Raw genomic sequence first — 20,788 nt, 5'->3', positions numbered from 1 at the left:
TAGTGGAACGTCCACGTTTGGTAATGCTGATCAATAGTATCGTTGATTGATTAATTAAATTATATATTCCCAAATATCCCCAACTGAGCAAGCCAAAGGCAACAGTGGCAAGGAACCGAAAAACTCCATCAGGTGACCTAATGGAGAAAAAAAAACCTTGGGAGAACCCGGGCTCAGTCGGGGGCCAGTTCTCCTCTGGCGTTTATGAACTAGAGGTCGGATTTAACTGTAAGATTAAAAGTATTATATGAATGCCTGGCTGAAGAGATGCGTCTTTAATCTAGTTTTAAACTGGGAGAGCGAGTCTGAGCAACGAACAGTATCAGGAAGGCTATTCCAGAGTTTTGGAGCTAAATGTGAAAATGCTCTCCCTCCTTTGGTGGATCTGGATATCCTAGGTATGACCAAAAGCCTCGAATTTACTGACCTTAAAGAGCGCAATGGATTATAGGGCGATAGAAGATCCGTTAAATAAACTGGAGCTAAGCCGTTTAGGGCTTTATAAGTCAGTAGCAATACCTTGTAATTAATACGGAACTTTATAGGTAGCCAATGTAGTGATGATAAAATTGGAGTTATATGATCATATTTTCTTGATCTAGTTAGAACTCTAGCGGCAGCATTTTGGACTAACTGTAGCTTGTTTATTGAGGATGCAGGACAACCAGCCAATAAAGCATTACAGTAATCTAGTCTCGAGGTCATGAATGCATGAACTAACTTTTCTGCATCAGAAACAGATAGCATATTACGTAGCTTAGCAATGTTTCTAAGGTGGAAAAAGGCTGTTCTTGTAACATATGAAATATGATTTTCAAAAGACAGGTTGCAGTCTAATATAACACCCAGGTCTTTTACTGTAGAGGATGAAGTAACAGGACATCCTACGATGTTAAAGTTGTATTGTAAGAGGTTTTGTGGGTGGTTTTTTGAACCGATGATTAGTACCTCTGTCTTGTCTGGATTTAATAAAAGAAAATTGCGCGTCATCCAATCTTTTATATCTTTAACACACTCTGTCAATTTGGATAATTTAGCGTTTTCATCCGGCCGTGATGAAATATAGATTTGAGTGTCATCAGCATAACAATGGAAACTAATTCCATGTTTCCTTATAATATTTCCAAGTGGCAGCATATATATTGAGAATAATAGAGGGCCTAACACAGATCCCTGCGGCACTCCATAGTTTACTGGAGTTATGATCGATTTTTCTCCATTTAAATAAACAAAATGGTAGCGGTCAGATAAATACGATCTAAACCAGCTTAGTGCTTGTCCTTGAACACCAGTATAATTTTGTAGTCGATCTAAGAGTATTGTATGATCTATAGTATCGAACGCAGCACTAAGATGTGTGTGTGTGTGTGTGTGTGTGTGTATTTTGTGCATTCCGTCTACCCCTGTAAGACTTTAACCATTTTTGACACTGATACGTTACCTTGTAAATAGACACAAAAATGATCTCATAAAGTCCACACAGTCAATCTATGACAGGAAGAGGAAAACACTGTTTCAGAGTGGATATTCAGCCATAGGGCAAAAAAGCATTTCTTGTGTTGCAACCTTTGTTAATGGCTCATTATATGACATGGTCCTTCATCCAAGGCTGTCATCAGGAGTAATGCTCAGTTCCTGTTCCTGTGTGTGTGTGTGTGTGTGTGTGTGTGTGTGTGTGTGTGTGTAGCACACTTTATCACAGGCTACAGAGTTTGAGGTAAAAGAAGAGAGAGAACATCTACAGAGATGCTCTGACTTCAAGTCTGTAGAAATCAGCCCATGTAAAGTGAGAAGGAGCTCTTATACTGAATGTATTCAGCTACCCGTTATTTCAGAATTAATTAAACTGAGAACAACAGGAAAATTTGCATGCAATTGGATCAGTCTGAGGCGGGAGGATTTATGTCCAGAGGAAATCTCAGTCAGAAGCTCATACATCTTTACAGTAGGTTTTACACACACAACATCCAGAGTATCTGGCAAGGGGAAGGACTACCTCTACAGGCCAGAGTGAGTGTGTGTGTGCTTGATGTCTTGTGATGTAGAGGTCTGATAACATAACGACTGATCCAGTATAACAGCTTTCAAACAACAGAAAGAAGGAAGAGAATGGGGACAAATGATCCCTGCAGTTGTTTTCTTACCTTTAATGGTAAAAGAGGCCATAAATAAGGAAGACTACAAACCTCTCCAGACATACCGGAGATAAGAATCAGTGTGTATGTGTTGAAAATAGCAGCACAACAAGCCCAGGCCTCAGGCAACCAACAAATGAGAAATAAACCGTGGAGCTGGAGGCTAAATATTAAAGTATACTGGTTATACTTCGGTCGTCCGCATTCCGCGACGGTCCACGCACTGTCCATGTGATGTCATTTTCTGTCACATGCAGCCAAATTTTTGTGTACGCGCGGACGGTGCACGTACAACAGCGCATATGCGAGTGTTTTGAGCACTTGAAAACAAAGTCCTCTAGATAGTGAGCATGCGCTGAACGAGGCGAGACGGAGAGGGACACGGAAAATTAAGTATACCCGGGCCTTAATGATGCAACACATAAACACCTAGATCCCTGAAGTACTGTACTCACTGACAAAATATTTCACTCTCTCTCTCTCTGTGCATGTTAATGTAAGCTGCAATTCTCCAACATTGTGTTTTATGAACCCAAATAGTCTCACAAATGGTTTTTACTCACCAACTAGACTAATAATACCAACCAGTAAGGCCCAAATACAGATCCTTCTTTAAGCTATACATTGGTAAAATGTTGACTATGTATCTCCCAATGACTACTTTACACTTACAGTATGCCAAAAAAAAAAAAATCACTAAGAAACCATGCATTAACTAAATTTGCTAAATCATACTATCCATACTACTCTTACTATTTCTGCCATATCTTTATATGGCAGAAACAGCAGAAGTAGAATGATAGAGTGCCCTTCTGAATATAGCCATTATCTTTGCAATTCCACTAAACATAAAAAACAGCTTGCATCCAGAGTCAGTGAACAAAGTGAAAACATGACATTACTTAGTGCACTTCTACAATGACTTATTACTGGCATTTATTGTTTGCTTCCACACACAGACTCTCAAGATTTACAAACATAGATGATGGGAAAACAAGACTGTCTGTCCTGCTCTGTTTCTCCAAAACTCAATCTGATTAAGTGATTAAACATGAAAAGACATGCAGTTTGTCTGGCAGGACTGACTAATGCACTGCTGATACCAGTTAACCTGAAGCCCTCTCTGCCTTCTGAGAGGCTCAAGGGACAGAGAAACTGATTTATTTTTAGATTTATTAGATTACACAGTTTATATAAAGAGAACAAGAGAATGAGAGAGAATGAGAGAATGAGAGAGAGAGAGAGAGAGAGAGAGAGAGAGAGAGAGAGAGAGAGAGAGAGAGAGAGAGAGAGAGAGAGAGAGATAATAACATGTGACTGATCAAAACAGGACATGCTTATCATTATATGATATGGATGGACAAAAAGCAGTAACACTGATAGAACCTTAAATGAGAAGAAAACAAGACAAACTGGCGCAGAGACTGCTGGAATAAACACTCTTGTGTTCCCATAACAATTACATCAGTTTGTGCCAATTTCTGTCGCAGGAGAAGAACATTATCAGCTAAACCCAACAGAGATATAGAGAGACAGAATAGAAAATCTGAGCTACACCCATATCAGCAACGACAACAGAGATTAAACAGATGAATGACAAACACATGTGAGGTTCTCTGAATGAATATGCCATGTGTTTTCATGTGCTGAAAAAAGCTGAGAGAGAATGAGCGTCAATGAAGAGAGTCGTCTGTTTTCCTTCTCAAGAGGAAAACAAAGAGAGAACCATCATAGATCTCAACAGTTAAACCACATATCTACAAATCCAGGTGTGCTAAAATATGCACTTTGCTGGGAATTGCGATAGTCAAATTTATCTACCAAGAATGTAGAAAGAGATGCCTACAGCAATTCTGACAGAGAGAGAAAAGTGTTTTTTCTTGAAAGAGGGAATTTCTGGCATCAAAATACCTCCAAATTCATGCTGCAACACTTCCACTGGGACAAATGGACAGACGGAAAGAGAAGGAGAAAAATTATGACTGGAGAATGAGCATTGTTACATTTTCGAAAAAACTCATTCTGTATGATTTATAAGCTTGTTTCCTCATTGGGTCCTCAATTTGGGTCCCCATTGCGCATTCAGGTTTAAGTCACCACTGAATAACTTGTCTTATCAGTTACAAATTACATTCATTGGTCAGGTTAAATATAAGGTGGAATAAATGTTAAATGTTTAATGGCAATGAATATGATCATTTAGAAACTAAACTTAGTATCACATTAAGTTAAAATGTATCACATTAATGCGAGTGATTTGTGCTGAATCACAAGAGATGCTATGAAAGTTCTGTTCTAATTATTCACCCAAATTCTGAACCTTAAGAATTAAGGTCAGCAGAAGGACAGGACCGCCACACACACACAGAGAAGTGTAAAACCTCTTGCAGGAGGATTTGACACAAATATATTGATTCTTCATCAGCGTAAGGTTGATGCTTTTCGGTTCGACTCCTACAACTTGTCTAAAAGCAAACCTGTTTCAGTCCATTGTGAGAGAGGATTTCCCCCGGATAAAACTGTGACTGGCTGATGCCATTACACCAGTCTTTAATATTGACTTTAGCTTTGTAAATCGCTGCCGCTCTGTATGCCTGTCGGCTACAGCCTCAACAAAGACTAGATTAAAAATGTGCTATCATAATCATTCGACCAGCATCACATAAGACAGACAGATTTTATTAACGGTTACACTGCATCCTGAAGTCAAATCAACAGCAATCTAATGCTTCTACAATTTTTTACTAGATGAATTCAGTCAATTAAAATGGAATACAAATCCTTCATATTTTTTGTGGGTCTACCAGATTGCTCTAGAGGCAACTGTGCCTTTAATAAGTGCAGTAGCATCTGCTAAATAACGACTTACTACCAAATCTACTTACATAAGAGTAGTTCAGCTTCAGCGCCATCTTTTTTAATCTGTTTGTGCCACTAAGTGTTTAATGAATGGACGGTTAACCACAGCTAGACATCCTTTTGTGGACATAAGCACGAGAAAGTCCACACATGCTCATAAGTGCACCTGTAGTCTGAATAGTTAAATAAAACCAGAGCATACAAGTCTAATAAAACACTTAACAATGCTTCTTTTACACCAAGCTACGGTAAGGTAAAAAATGATGTGAGATGTCTTTAGGTGCTCTGCCGGTCACCTATTGAGTCAACATCAGTGCTTTTATGTTTGACATGAGTAAACACACCCTGAACACATTTTCAAATCATTCTGGGAAACACATGAGCGGTTTGCGGTTTAAATGAAACCTTTTGTGAAGGCAGTGCACTGAAGTGTTCATTAGACAGAATGATGTGGAGTTTTTACTTTAGAAACAACAAATTCAGGCTGAAAAAATCAGTTCTCTTTTAAAACATAAGGAAAATTGTCAGAAGTAAATGTAAAATATTTCAAAAAGTTTCTGAATTCTTTATAACAATGTCACTAAATAGCTTTCCTATTATAATACTTTATAAATAAATTAATAAATAAATTATCACTGTTTTAGGCAATATAACAAAAATAGTTGGCTTCGGCCAAGAAAAAATGATCACGCACAATAATAATAATGACAATACAAATAATAATAATAATGATTTATTGATGAATTTACTAGTAAATATATTACTGGGTTACTGTTTGTGCACACATGGGCAAGGACCTTTCCATGACACATGCTTGTGTCACCAAAGCATGTAAAATGTGTTAAATACTGAAAATGACTATTTGTACACATTAGTGTTTCAGTCAGTTCAGCCGAAAAGCCATTAAGACTCACCAACATTATTAACCCCTAACCTCAGCTTCACAGAATAAATGATCCAGTCTTCAAAGAAAATGAGTTTCCTTCATAAATATCAATATACCTGCACCATGTACATTTATTATCATGTCTATATGAATGATGGGCCTGGATGGGACACAAGCCACTGTGGGAGGAAACGCCACCGTGATAGTGACCAACATACATTTCACTTACTTCACATACAGCCACAGTCAACAACTGCACCCCAATATTTCACTATTTCACACAATATCACGGTTTCTCAATTCCAAGAACGCAAAGAACTGACTTGCGTCATATTTCAAGTGGATGCTGGCTGCACACTGGTGATGGTTGAGGAGAGACTCCCCTAATATGATTGTAAAGCGCTTGCACAGCAGTTGAGTCTTTTCTAGACCTGCAAAAGTCATGTAAATATAGGCTATATATAAATGCCTCATTCATTCATTCATATTTGTACTATTCATTTGAAATATTACAGTTATCGCCAATACCGGTACATTGAGACACCCCTAATTAACATGATAACGATATTTCATTTTTTAAATATCACGATTATCATCAATACCGATATATCGCGACACCCCTACTACACACATTCATACTAAATAGAACATGCTTTTATCTGTCGCAAAGTACACTGTATTAAAAAGAAGTACCTACTCAGAGAGTATGGAATGCAGCCAAAGACAAATTATGTATCATTAAAGGGCTGAACATTATTGTTAGGAAGTGTATTAGTAATGAGATTTAGGGATAGAAATTCACTAACAGGTGGAGCCCTGATGACTTCACTCACCTGTGACTAATCAGAAGGGTGCTTTTGCATGTTGCTTCACCATGTCCTAGACTGTTTCCCCCAGTGTTTCCCACACATAGACTAATTTGTGGCGGTGCGCCACCGATTTTTTTTTTAACGCTATTTAAAACACGCAGCATATTCGTTTAGCTGCATTTCCTTTCCCTGCTCTCCCTCCGTCTCTCTGTCACTCACGCGTCTCTCTCACATACATACATACATACATACATACATATACATATACACATACACACACACACACACACAGCCCCTCCCCTCCCCTCCGTGCACACCGCGTCTGTCTCCATGAAAACGAGATCATCCGAGATCAACAAGATGAAAAAGTATTTTAGATTCTGAATACAATGTTGTCAGAGTGTTAATATTGGAGTCCCGACCCTTAGCAAACAAGCGATTGCGCCTTCTTTAGTGAGTTAACTAATGTTAGTCGCAAGTTTGCGGTAAAATGCAGTTGGGTTGTCGAGGTCAAAACACTATATAAGCTGTTATGTCATTTTTAGGGTGTTAAAGGTGTGGATTTTGTGAAGATGTGAAGCATTTTTGATTAATATTTAATATAATAAAGTTCTGTGTAACAAATTATTAACGAAGGAATTATTTTGAACCACAACCAATCTGTGGGAAACACTGTCCCCATTCCTTTTTATACCCCAAATTTGGGCAATGCAAGGACCTTGATCAAAGTAACTGGATCACCGATGACTCAGGTTTTCCGCAACATGATTACTTGGTAGTGCGCTGATTGATTGAGACACACCCTAGGCCTTACAGTGTGAACACAAGTTCACCTAAAATGGGAACTCTCCCTGGGCATCTCCAATCTGACAAACACAGGCACATGCATGCACTTCAACCCTCAACCTTTTTGACTCATTTGTCTTCAACATTTTGTTTAATTAAAAAATATATTTTTCACTCACAATTTCTACCTGATAAAATATTTTAAAGCTTGACAAAACTAGAAAAATGTATTACTTAAAATATTTTAAGTTTTCTTCATTTTCTGATGCCCCCCTCTGGTTGAGAACAACTGCCCCAGACAGCAAGCGCTCATGTTATTATCCCAGCCGGGCCTCTCACACCTTAACAATGATTTCAAGACATTATTCTTTAGTCAATGAAAAGAGAGGATACATTTACAATATGGGTCTTTGTGAAAAAATTATACATGCATACACCAATCTCCAAATTAATCACAGTGAAAACTTTCTGACTACTAAAAAGAAAACAAATGGACAAAACAGGAGTATGACTCCTCTAACCTCTTAACCACTGGGTGACAGGGATGAAGCTATGTTGAGTCAGCAGAGAGAGACTCAGTGTTACATCACTGCAGGATTGAGCAGGTCCACCCAAGCCCAACTGAGCACTAAATATATGTGGCTTTAGTCACTAAGTTTAGTGTTATTCTCTAGACTGCTCTCTCTCTTCACTCTCTTAGTTACCGGTATCTTTATTTTGTTATCTAAAACATTCTTTAGGCAGAAAGATTGAGACAGACAGATCCTTAGGTGGTTCACTAAATGAACAGGAGACAACAGGAAACAACAGGGCTTCGTTGCAATGCAGAAGAGATTCGAACCAGATCTGGGTTTTATGAGCATCTGTTTTTGTTTTAACACTCTGCTAGTTTTTATCAGATATCCCATTCATAAACGATGTGGAGAAACTGAACAACATGTGGACGTAAACAAGAGTTAAGGTTTTCTGCAAAATATTACAGTCTGACCACCAAGAAAAGAGGTCAAAATATTCCTCCTATCCAACAGCCATCCCACAATGACAAATAAATAAATAAATGTGTAAAGACCGGTTAAGAAGATCTTCTTTTTTTTCATCCAAGCATCACCATTCTGAATTCATTTAAAAAGGCCAAGGACTGCATGTCAAAACCTCTTGTAATCATGTTCAAGGAACTAAATGAAACACTACTGAAATAAATGTAATAGACATTGTGAGAGAATCATTCCCTGATTTCAACATTAAATCCATATTGAGTGGAGTGCTAATGCTAACTCTGTTCTGGACCCACTCTATCTTCCCCTTTGAGCAAACCGAATGAGACCTAGATACCCTCATTGGGGAAATCACCAGACTGTTTGTCTAATTTAACATGAAACACATGATATTCAGAGAGAAAGAAACAATGCATGTCTGAGAGAGAGATAGGATATACTTTTGATTTGAATAGAAAAGGGAAGAGTATATCATGATGTTATGAAAATCAGAGAATCCAGAGCCAGGGCTAAGTGTCAGAGAAAACCTTCCCTAACCTAGTGCTTCATTTCATCACACCACATAGTTAACCGCCAATGTTTTTCCTTCTTTCTCATATCTACGTGTAAGCAATGCATGAGCACATAAGTATTAGGGATAAAGATGGGAGAAGGCAGATGGTTGGAGCTTCAACAGAGGAAATTGAATTTTAAGGCAATGTTCACTATTTTCTGCTAGAGACATTCTGCAATATCCTGTCCCTGGTTCTTCCCCTCTCTGTTCTTTTCTGTTCAAGCAAAAAACGGACTCATAATCACCCATAATACCATGCAGCAGTTGTCTGGGGTCCTCTATGGTAGAGAGGGGGCCCACCCATAAACATTTTTTTCCTGGGCCTGTGAATTTTAGTGACAGCTCTACCAGGCAGTGCTTATTTTACCCACATGACACTGATAAAAATGTCAAGGGGTCTTACACATCTACTTTGAGGCCAATCTGTGATTACTTCAATTGGTGCTGGCAGTACAACACATGCCTTCAAATTACATAAATACATTCATGTGCCTCCACAATCTCTCTGCAACAAAGTTCATATCATAAAACATACTTTTCACTTGGTAAGACTTATCCATGAAGCATGTCTTTCCTAAATATTTTCACTGCTACACATAAGATCAATTCCTCATTTTGGAGTGATGATAAGAAGTCTGCAGGACAGAGCAATAGTGTGGGGATGTTTCCCACACTTTCAGTGCCCTCTGGGTCAGACATTGTACCTTCAGGTCCAGCTGTAGTGCGTAGAAGCACCCAGCCGTGACGGCACCGCACTGTACACACACTAGAAGAGGGTTCACAAAGGGGTCTCAATATAATTCAGAGTAATAAACCTTCACCAATTGGCCATCTTAATGATTTGATCCAAAGGATCATCTTCAAGAATAAATCAGCAATCAAACATGCAGCAACTCAAAGGGGTTCAGTCCAGGGTAACAGGGATCTGGTGGGGGCACTATGTTTGTCAGTTCAGGTTTGATTGGCTATTCTTGTGACATGTAAGGCAGTCAGGGGTATGTATTTGCTATTATATCCTACTCTGTGCTACATACATAACAGACAGATGATGATGAGAATCCAAAAATTGAAGAATTTGTTCAGTTCAGTCCTCCTACACTTTGTTATGAGTGCAAGGTCGGTGTAAATTTAAAGTGCGTTTGGACTGAGGTGTCAAACGGGCTGCAGCACTATTAAATCAACAGTCACATTCATCCTGCCAGCCCAAAAGTTCAACAGGCATTCATCTGGACTCCTCATTGACCTAGCTGATGTAAGAACGGTCTTCTTTATGTGTGAGGTTAATGGTGTGTGAACTCAATGCAGTCACGGCACACAAAGTCTTAACAGGGCTATTTAAAAAAAATACTGAGCCGTGCAGGCATCTGTCAGCGCGCACACACACATACACACACACAAGCACAACACTAACGCCACCTATCACTCTCTGTACATTAATGTTTAAGTAAAAAAAGGTTTATATTAGTACTTTTAAAGTATTAGAATGGCCCAACATTAAAAATATAAATAATATAACAAATGTATGAGGTATCAATATGATGACCTAGAGAAGTGGTTCTCTACCGTCCAGAGGGCCCACTAGGAGCTTCAGCAAACTTCCAAAGGGGCACCAAGGTGATTTAAAATGTTCTAAAATAAGACAAAACAGGCATTAAATTAAGCCACTGAAACAAATAAATAAATTTAGCCCTCCATCCACTGTTTTTTCTTTTGAGGAACCAGGGTTCCCACGTTCTTGAAAACCCTGGATATATATAATATGGTCTCATTTTAAAAGTGTGATTTCTAGACCTGTAAGTCATGTAAATTACTAAAACTCCTTGGGCCATTTTATAATGGATATACATTTCTAGTTTCTACATTTTATCAGATATTAATTGTGACTACAAAAAATATATATTGAATCCTTATCCAGTAAATCACAAATTTAATTAGCTCCTAAAACTTGAAATCCTGAAATTTCAAGAATTTTAATTTCTGCAGCCACTTTAATGTATATGAACTATGAGTACATTTTGAGTAAAATAAATTTAGAATATTATATTATTGTGCACAATGTGGGGCCTTGGAGTTAAAAAGGTTGAGGACCACTGATCTAGGAGCAGAGTATTATGAGTCATTTATCTGTTGCAGATACCTAAAAAAAAAGCTAATTAGGCTACAGTCTCAAATATTTTGTAACAAAAAAAAATATATATATATATATAAAAAGGTATCTTGGTCAGTTACAACACCTAGGTACACATTTTTCATTATATATCCATATACTGCACATTCTGATCAAAAATCTAATAAAAAAAAGAGCATGTTATTTACAGTATCAACATTCCAAATTCAGAGAGCAAGAAAAACATTAGTTCAGAGATGAAAGGAGGGGAGGACACAGTGAAGGCACGCAGAAGTTGGGGAAAGAAACTATCAGGATGACTTGCTTGGGCATGGAGAGCTGTGACTGCAGGCTGAGTAAGTGGACAGGCAGAATTCCAGAGACAGGTGGAGAGAGACAGAGAAACAGACAGACAAAATGTTTAATCTGAGAGTCACTTACCCCCAAGTAGATTCTGCCCTACGACGAATACAGCAGCTCTCCACTAATCCAAAGTCTTCAGTCCTACAAGATCACGCTAATCAGAAAACAGCCAGTCTCTGAAGACCCTCCGTGGTAATGCTGACAGCATGTGAGAGAAAAGAAAAAAAAACACCCTGTGAGATACTCATACACACACTGAGATTGTCTGTCACTGTGGAAACTCAGCCGGGGAAAACTCCTCCCCTTTCCCTTCTGTAAAACCTCCCTCTCTCTCTCTCCCTCTCTCTCTCTCTCTCTCTCTCTCTCTCTCTCTCTCTCTCTCTCTCTCTCTCTCTCTCTCTCTCTCTCTCCTTTATTTAAACTCCTTAAACTCCTTTATTTGTCTCTTTCCCTACACTGTTCCCAAATCTGCCAGTTGGAGCATGTGAGACTTTCCTATCTAAAACAGTATGAGTAGTGAAGACTTCGTCATTACAATAAGAGTTACTTCATAGACACAAACACACACGGCACTGCCTTCACAACCAGCCACTCACACACATACAGCCAAGCCAAAAAACGTGCACTGACACCAGGGGAACATACTCATATTCAAATTACGCCATACAATTTGTGGTCTTTGGAAAGTTCACAGGCACAAGACATCTTGATATACAACCCTTAACAAAACAGCCCTAAAGTACACTTGCCTTCACACAAGAAATCCACTAGGCTGCAGGATGGAAACTGTGCCAAATGAAAATAAATGGTAATGAAGGAAAATAAAAAAGGACGGAATGTTATTTAACATTGAACTTTGTATCTTTGAAAGTTTTTGAAAAATGACTTTTGGTGGAAATGACTTCAGCATCAATTTTTCCATAGCCACTTCCTGTATTTCTACAGAATCATTTTGCAATGCATTTATCATGCTGAAGCTTCATCATGTCAGAGAAACAACCCAAGCCATTACAAACAGAGACAGTCTGATGTTGTTCAAAATAGATCTCCCTTTAGCTTATGATGTAAACAACACTAAGACGTGCACTTGATGGATCACAAAATGGATGGAACGGTTTCGAACTCTGACAGAACAGGTTGACCCACCTCTTTATGTCAACAGAAATTGCCCATGAGAGGTGTGGATGTGACACAGAGACAAAGAATAAGTAACAAAGCCTTTTTCTCAGATCTGTTGAACCTTGCTTAAACACTGACTTAAACCAGACATGTCACATAAATCCTTCTGCTAAAGGTCATCAGAACAGAATACAGGCAGGAAATATCATCCTGGAGTCCAGACGTCCTTTTGCCGATAGAACCAATCCAAGCGCACTCCAGCTGTAAGAGAGTGTCCGACTGGTCTCTACACATCATCCCAACCCACCATACCCGAGATCCAGTTTCCAATGCTTGAACCTTCATTGGAAAACACTGCATCATGATCGCGACGTGATCGGATACCGGAAGTCCTATAGCTTAAGCCAAGCATGTCATGTCACTCCATGATCTACGCGTTATCTTATGTTGTGTTTGGCCTCGTTCAAGATCATCTGCTCTAAATAAAGATATGCGAGCTACTATGGTTTACTATTGTTTCACAAAGTTACAAACAAAAAACGTGGCGCAAATACATAATGTGTACTTATACACATACATCGGCAGTGCTTTTTATACAAACACTTGGTATAGTTTGGTCTCCAACAAACAAATATGCTTGATGTATTCTGCTAGTGGAGACCTTTTCAACAATATATGACAAGTCTGTAATGTACGATGATTTTACAGATCACATTTTCATGTAATGCAGTTATTTTTTTATACTATGAAAATAGAGCACTTCTAATATGTCAGCAAATTAAAAAGTAGGCCTACTTGATAAGTGATGGTCGTATTCCCTATGTTCACCGTAAAGCCAAGCTTCTAAGCTTTAAAGCGACACCTATTTAGTGCTGGTCAAGCAAGTGGTTAAGTAATGTGATAATATAGTAGCGGATTTCGGATTAAATCCCGCTTCGGATTTAAGAGGTTAAGGTTAATGATTAATTGATTGTTAATTTAAACAATGATCGATTATGGGAATTTATATTAACTGACATCCCTATTTTGAACACGAATATGCTTATTCTTTCAACTGGAGTTAAGCTACAGAAGGGAAACTAGAGTGATGGCACAAGCTGGTCTGGAAAACACATAACACATATTAAATCTACTCAGTTTCTCACTCTGTAAAATGCTAGAATACTCAGGACGCTCATCATGGCGGATGGTGCTGACAACTGGGCTGTCTGAACTTAAGACAAGAGGTCTCCTGTGGCACAAAGTGTGTCCTGCTTTTCCCCTTTACTCCGGATCCGCTACAACACTCAGAGCACTCATCAGAATGTCATCTTTACCTTAGGAGAGATTCACTGTCATGATCTAGTGTCAAGTGTGCTTCCTGTCTGGGGTATGTATAGACATGCTGATGGCTCCAGTTTTCTCGGTGTTATTCATTTGTGACCCTGGATCACAAAACCAGTCACATGTCGCACGGGTATATTTGTGGCAATAGCCAACAATACATTGTTTGGGTCAACATTATCGATTTTTCTTTTATGCCAAAAATCATTAGGATATTAAGTAAAGATCATGTTCCATGAAGACATTTTGTAAATTTCCTACCGTAAATATATAAAACATTTATTTTTTTGAGTGAATGCAGCTCAATCGCAAACATAAATGGACAAATTTAAAGGCAATTTGCACCCTCAGATTCCAGATTTTCAAATAGCTGTATCTCGGACAAATATTGTCCTATCCTAACAAACCATAGCATCAATGGAAAGCTTATTTAATCAGCTTTTAGATATGTATAAATCTCAATTTCAAAAAATGGACCCATGTGACTGGTTTTGTGGTCCAGGGTCACATTTATTCTCACCACAATTTTAAAGTTTCACACGTTAAAAAAATAAAAAAATAAAAAAACGAATAATAACCAACAAGGACAGAGAAGTCAGAACAATAGGAATCCAAGTAATCAGTAATTTCACGAGAAAAAAAATTTCACCACATGGATTCATCGGATTTAAGTTTGTTAAACTTTTAACACGCAAATTTGTTGGTTTACGGATATTTACAATGGACCTACTTTGCCCAAAATATTAACTGTAGTTTCGCTACTGTGACTGCACAAATTTTGTCCGGTACACAGCAGATTAAGAAACATCAAACATTGTACACTAACACAACAAAAATGCTTTAGTCTTTTTGTGACTCATACACTTATTTTTAAATCTCTAGAAATGCATGAACAGTCTTCAACACAGTTGTTGCACAGTTATGAAATCAGACACTTTTGAAAGAAGAAAACAAACACATTCTCAACATAGTTCTAGTGCATGAGATCTGGCTGATTACAACCTGACCGCCATAAAATACTTAACTAACATCAAACTAAACGTGTATAACAAGCATTTTTGGTCTGTTGTGTTAGACTTCAGATGTTTACTAACAGTGTGAAGTTCAGCTTGAGACATTCTGAAGGACATATGAGGGCTTATGACAGACACACACCAGTGGACAGAACCCTTATTTACAGCCATATTCTACAATCACACGTTATGTGCCTGAGCTTTCAAAAGAGCATAAAAAAAAACCCAACCACAATTAACATTCACATTAACTCTATTTTACAGTGACAAGTCAACCAACCTGTTTCAAACCATCCGCCAATCGCTTTCAGTTCAAAATGTGTATTTATATGCCAATTGCCAAAACAACAAATCTTAATTCACCACATCATCAGCCCAAATGTATGAAATGTAACACACAGTTCCTTCTCGACTGACTTGTGGAAGTTCTTGTGGAAATGCTAGATTCTGTTATTCATCTGATTCAATTGAAAATTAAAAAAACAACATTTTCCACAGAACCCATGTAACCGCACACACACATAACTGCTATACAATCTACTGAGAATCTGTTCCTAAGTAAATATTCAGACAGACAGACAGACAGACAGACAGACAGATAGATAGATAGATAGATAGATAGATAGATAGATAGATAGATAGATAGATAGATAGATAGATAGATAGATAGAGAGAGAGAGAGACAGACACAGATAGATAGATAGATAGATAGATAGATAGATAGATAGATAGAGAGAGAGAGAGAGACAGACATAGATAGATAGATAGATAGATAGAGAGAGACAGACACAGATAGATAGATAGATAGATAGATAGATAGATAGAGAGAGAGACAGACATAGATAGATAGATAGATAGATAGACAGACAGACAGACAGACAGACAGACAGACAGACAGACAGACAGACAGAGATAGATAGATAGATAGATAGATAGATAGATAGATAGATAGATAGATAGATAGAGAGAGAGAGAGACAGACATAGATAGATAGATAGATAGATAGATAGATAGATAGATAGATAGATAGATAGATAGATAGATAGATAGATAGATAGATAGATAGATAGAGAGAGAGAGAGAGACAGACATAGATAGATAGATAGATAGATAGATAGATAGATAGATAGATAGATAGATAGATAGATAGATAGATAGATAGATAGATAGATAGATAGATAGATAGATAGATAGATCTTGTTGAGAGTAAGTTCTACTTGACATTTGTGAGCAGAGAGATCCCATCAAGGGCTCTGCATTAGCATAAGTTTTGGTTTAACGCGACTCTCTTTGACCAGGGCACTTTCAAATGTTATAGTACTTCTCTTTTGAATCAAAAGAGCTCCATCTCCACCTCTTCTTTGAAAGGGTTGGGGGATGAGCAGATAGTTGTGCAATCTACAAAATGCTCCTATCCAGCAAGTACACACATGCTGGAAAATAATCTGAAAAAAAAACAAAAAAAAAAACAGAGTGATTATGTCTTGTCAAAAATGGCCAGAGGCTGTCCTTTTTAAAATCACGGAACATATTTTATAATAGCTCTACTTTGTTTTGAGAATCATTTTCTTTTCACACATTTGTACAAGACTGACATATCGAGTAATTGTGAATGTTTTGGCACAGACACCCATGAATGTTTCATCAATGGAAAAGACAGGGTGGCAAAACCTCATCTGATGTAATTTGCTTTGGTAGGCTATATTAGCCATTAATAAAAAGTATGTATGTGATATGACACACTATTCAGGAAAAACACACATGATTATAGTTGTGATTACCCAGAAGGGGCCCATTCACAGAACTCGTGGAGCTCTAATCAGCTAGTGCTCCAGCCTGACATGGAAAATTCCTGTTCTCGGTTTGGAGGTCCCACTGACAGATCAGCCAGATATCGGATGATCTGCTGCACAGTGACAATGCAAAGTGTCTTTTAAGAATGTGAGCAGGGTTTCCACCCGGGGGAACAATTTTCACCCAGCCAATAAGGAGAGAGCAGTATGAACACTGCCTTCTAATCTACCCCGGACAGCCCCACAATTAAGCCCTGAAAGAATAGCGTCGTTCTTGGACTTCTCCACAAGGGATGGCAGCTACTGTGATCTCCACACACTACTGCAGCTTTGATCACTTTAATGTGCACCAGGAACACAGCATCTACCAACGGAAGTGCTCTGAAAGTTTTGGGATTCATTGCTTGATTTAGCGGGGAAAAAAATTGTTATTCCTAGTACTGAGTCTGTGATGCAATACATTTATCAACCACAAACCGCCATTCTGGAAAAAATGTAAAATTATGTATTATATTGTTTTATTAAATATTTGATATAATCTGCATAAACGTTGCATCAAAATAACTCTGGAAATGTAATTTCTGTACTTTCTTTCTGTACTTTACACACATATTAAAGTTCACACCCTTTAATTAGTGAGTGATTTATACAGGTACCTGCCAACTGCAGTTAACCTGCCAGGCAGGTTAATTACATCAGTTAAACCATGAAGTACAAGGTAATATGAAAACTGGTACACCCTCCAGTCCTTACAAATTTTTTTTCATAATTCGATTCATAAATTTGAAAAACAAGAGGCGGGATTTATCGCACTAACCAATCACATTCTATTCAATTATAACCAATCCAATCATAATGCTATGGACGCATTGCTTCCTCTCACATGACTTATCCCCATTCATTCTCAACTACTTTGTAGTACGTTTTTGACCAACGTTTTCCACTTCAGATGTTATTTCAAGCGAGAAATTACTATTGTAATAATTAGCCTAAATATTTGCTTAGTTATCTCCAAAGCTTGCTCTATTTTGCTGTTGATCATTAAACCGTTACGCTGCCCCAGAAGTCTGTCCGAAATCAGTTTTGTGAGGTACCTTCATGCGCAAACGCTGCCTATGAAGTCATTGCCGTATAAGGCAGTGAGGCAACAAGTCAGCTACCTAAGTTTTCGGACACAGCCTTGGTCTGTTAAAACTCTGTCAATGGGCCTAGGGGAGGCAAGAGAGACGCTGCAACTTTACCTGCTGGTATCGCTGTTGGACATTGTTTCTTTAGAAAAATTTGTGATTTATACACTTTTAAATGTCAAATATGGTAATATTTGCATTGTTTTCTTTTGTAATATGATTATTTTCTCATCCAATTTTTTGTGGAGGCACTACCTCCCTTGCCTCCTCGGAAGACAAGACACACCCCTGAACTTGCACTGCAAGTCATATTTGTGCTGTCTATGACTGTATTATTAAAGAACATGTTCACTAAGGCAAAAACAGTTGATATAGCTATTGTTGCATATCTTATAACAAGACAAACCTGGTGTGCAGCAAGCAACTGTCATTACACGGGGTGGAGGACAATGTAGCCTACTGCCAGCAAATGGAAAAAATTTTGTACAAATGTACTTAATCCACCTATAACAGACTTCTGTGGTGTAAGAAAAAAGGCTCCTGATTGAGCCTGTGTCTTTTGTTCTAAATGTCCTCCATTTACATTCTTCTAAATCACATATCAGGCATATTTCAAGCGGTTTTATAATGACCTTAATTGCCCTGGGGCTCTTTTGTCTTGTTCTCCTGGCACAGTTAGCCTGTATCCATAGTCCCAACATTTTCTGTAGGCCTTATCCACACCTTTACAAGAATTAAGTCCCAAGGAGGTTGTGGCATCAACCAGAGCTAATGCAAGATTTCACAATTTTTACTGGTAAACAACTTCCCTTTCAGACCAGCGACCAGTTGTAAAACATACTTTCACCATTTAATGAGTTTAGCTTACAGACTTTGCAGGCTGGATATGCCTGCTTATTCACTTGCACAATCATGAACTATCGTAAAACACTTTTTTGTGGATTTGACAGCGTGACAAAGCGATAATTGCTAACGTTATGTTACCTGAGGCGATCTGCGGTAAAACAGAAGTTTACAAGTTGACAGAAATCCAAAACAAGTGCACCAGCACCTTCTGTATTCCTAAATATCTACATTGCTAGTTAATGCCTAAAACATTGTAGGTTGTTGTCTAATACGTTACATGTTTATCTTTAATCGGAAAGTTCGGACTATACATTCCGATGATCCTCGTCGAAACTCTGAAGCCGTCGCAATATTAATGCGCGATGTAGCTGTGTGAAACACTAAACAGCGACCTATATTACTTGGCGGAAGAATTTATATGCGGATCATTAATAGTAAATGCAGAGTTATTTACAAGTCCGTTAGGATGGTATAAATAAAATGTTGTTTTAAAATGTAATAAATAGGCTACAAAAAAAAAAAGAAAAAAAAAGTGTAAGCTAAATTGAGAAATTTGCCATTTCCCCCTCCCCCAATAATGTGTTATTAGTAGCCTGCATAGGCCTCATTGTTAGTAAAGAGCATATTGAGATGAAATATGACATTATATGTGAAGAAAATAATGATAGATCACGGCAAATAGTTTGTGAACAAAATATATTTATTGTGTGTTATTTCCAAAATAAACCCGCAGATTTGCCAAATTACTGCAAAAAAGTATGAACATATTTAATTGTGTGTAGGATATATAAAATGTTAGCTATGAATAGCCTTAACAAAACAAAGTACAAAACAAAGTTGGACATTTTTATATCCACCACCACCATTGAAGAACGTTGTAAAGATGCTCAATACATAATCTAAAATGCAAATAACAAAAATGATATATACTGTTGGACGCTAAATTACATTTGTATTAAATTTCAAGTTAAATTTTGAAACTCATGCCAAAAGTGCCTATAAAAACGGTTCTTTATGAACATGGCCTGTGAAATCTCAAGATTACTAAAGAGGGGCAACAACAACAACAAACCCTGATATTTAGTCAGGTGGGAAAATCACTTGGTGGAATCAGTTTAAAGTCTCCACATTCAAATCCAACTTTTGTTCTCTCGCCAATGACTTCATTGCTGGTTGGGATCTGTTTCAGGGCTTGAGGAAGGGAAAATGGCACATTAGCACATAAATGCGCTGTAGTCTTTGGAGGGCAGTCTAGGGAAGCCCTGCCTAAACCACAGGGACTCCTGGGTTGAAGGGGGAATATAACTTCATTATTCACCAAAGGTTTCCTTCACCGAGCCCCCTGAGGATCTACCTACGGATGAAATACAGTACCAGCTGAGACCAGCTAAATATGACAGAATAAAACATATAAAGAATTTGCTTTCATCTAACATTAAAAAGTTAAATTAACATGCAATGATGAGACAAACACTGCCCTTCAAAAGCTCTGTCCTCTCTTTTGTTAACCTTATTCCTGCAGTTGTTCAAACTCACTATTTGGCACATAAACACCACATAAAGTTACCTATAAAAAACACACATGGGAGAAAAGATCTGAAAATGCCATTTTAATTTAATAGGTGGAACATTTAATTCCAATTCGAATTCAATGGGGCCAAATGATTGGGGCAACATTTTTGCTAACACGACAAGTTCAAGTAAGACAATGCTGACCCACTCCATACTGTTCACAGGCACAATAGAGATCAACAAGGCCTCTTTCTCAACATTTAACACCGTCCCTCTCAAGGCACAACAATCCTCAGGACATACACAGAATTGCACAGCAATACAAAACAATGGGCCGGCAGCTTCAAGAACACCACAGGTACAGTGGCCTAAATGGCTTTTAATTTTAAGTGCAAAACCCAAATTCTGTATACGATACCCTTTTATGGTATAGTAGAACCTCAAAGGATGAAGACATCTGAAGACTTGGAGTAGACATGAGATGTACAGTATGCTATATGTTTGTCATTGTCAGACAAATTGAAAGCAATTTTAGAAAGTGCATTAGATTACATTGATGAGT

The 20,788-nt window shown here is 37.9% G+C and overlaps 1 protein-coding gene across 1 annotated transcript in view; it reads right to left on the bottom strand.

The window, feature by feature from the left end:
- Nucleotides 1–11,691, bottom strand: part of plekhg4 (pleckstrin homology domain containing, family G (with RhoGef domain) member 4) — a 91,895-nt gene extending 80,204 nt beyond the window's left edge. Inside the window, exon 1 of the mRNA XM_079867006.1 lies at nucleotides 11,572–11,691. The gene's annotated coding sequence lies outside the window, so the exon portion shown is untranslated. The remainder of the gene's footprint in view (nucleotides 1–11,571) is intronic.
- Between the last annotated feature and the right edge of the window lie 9,097 nt (nucleotides 11,692–20,788).

Source organism: Squalius cephalus (assembly GCF_949319135.1).
Source record: "Squalius cephalus genome assembly, chromosome: 3".
NCBI lineage: Eukaryota > Metazoa > Chordata > Actinopteri > Cypriniformes > Leuciscidae > Squalius > Squalius cephalus.
Note: the sequence above shows the minus strand (reverse complement) of the source record. Positions and strands in the feature narration are given on the sequence as shown.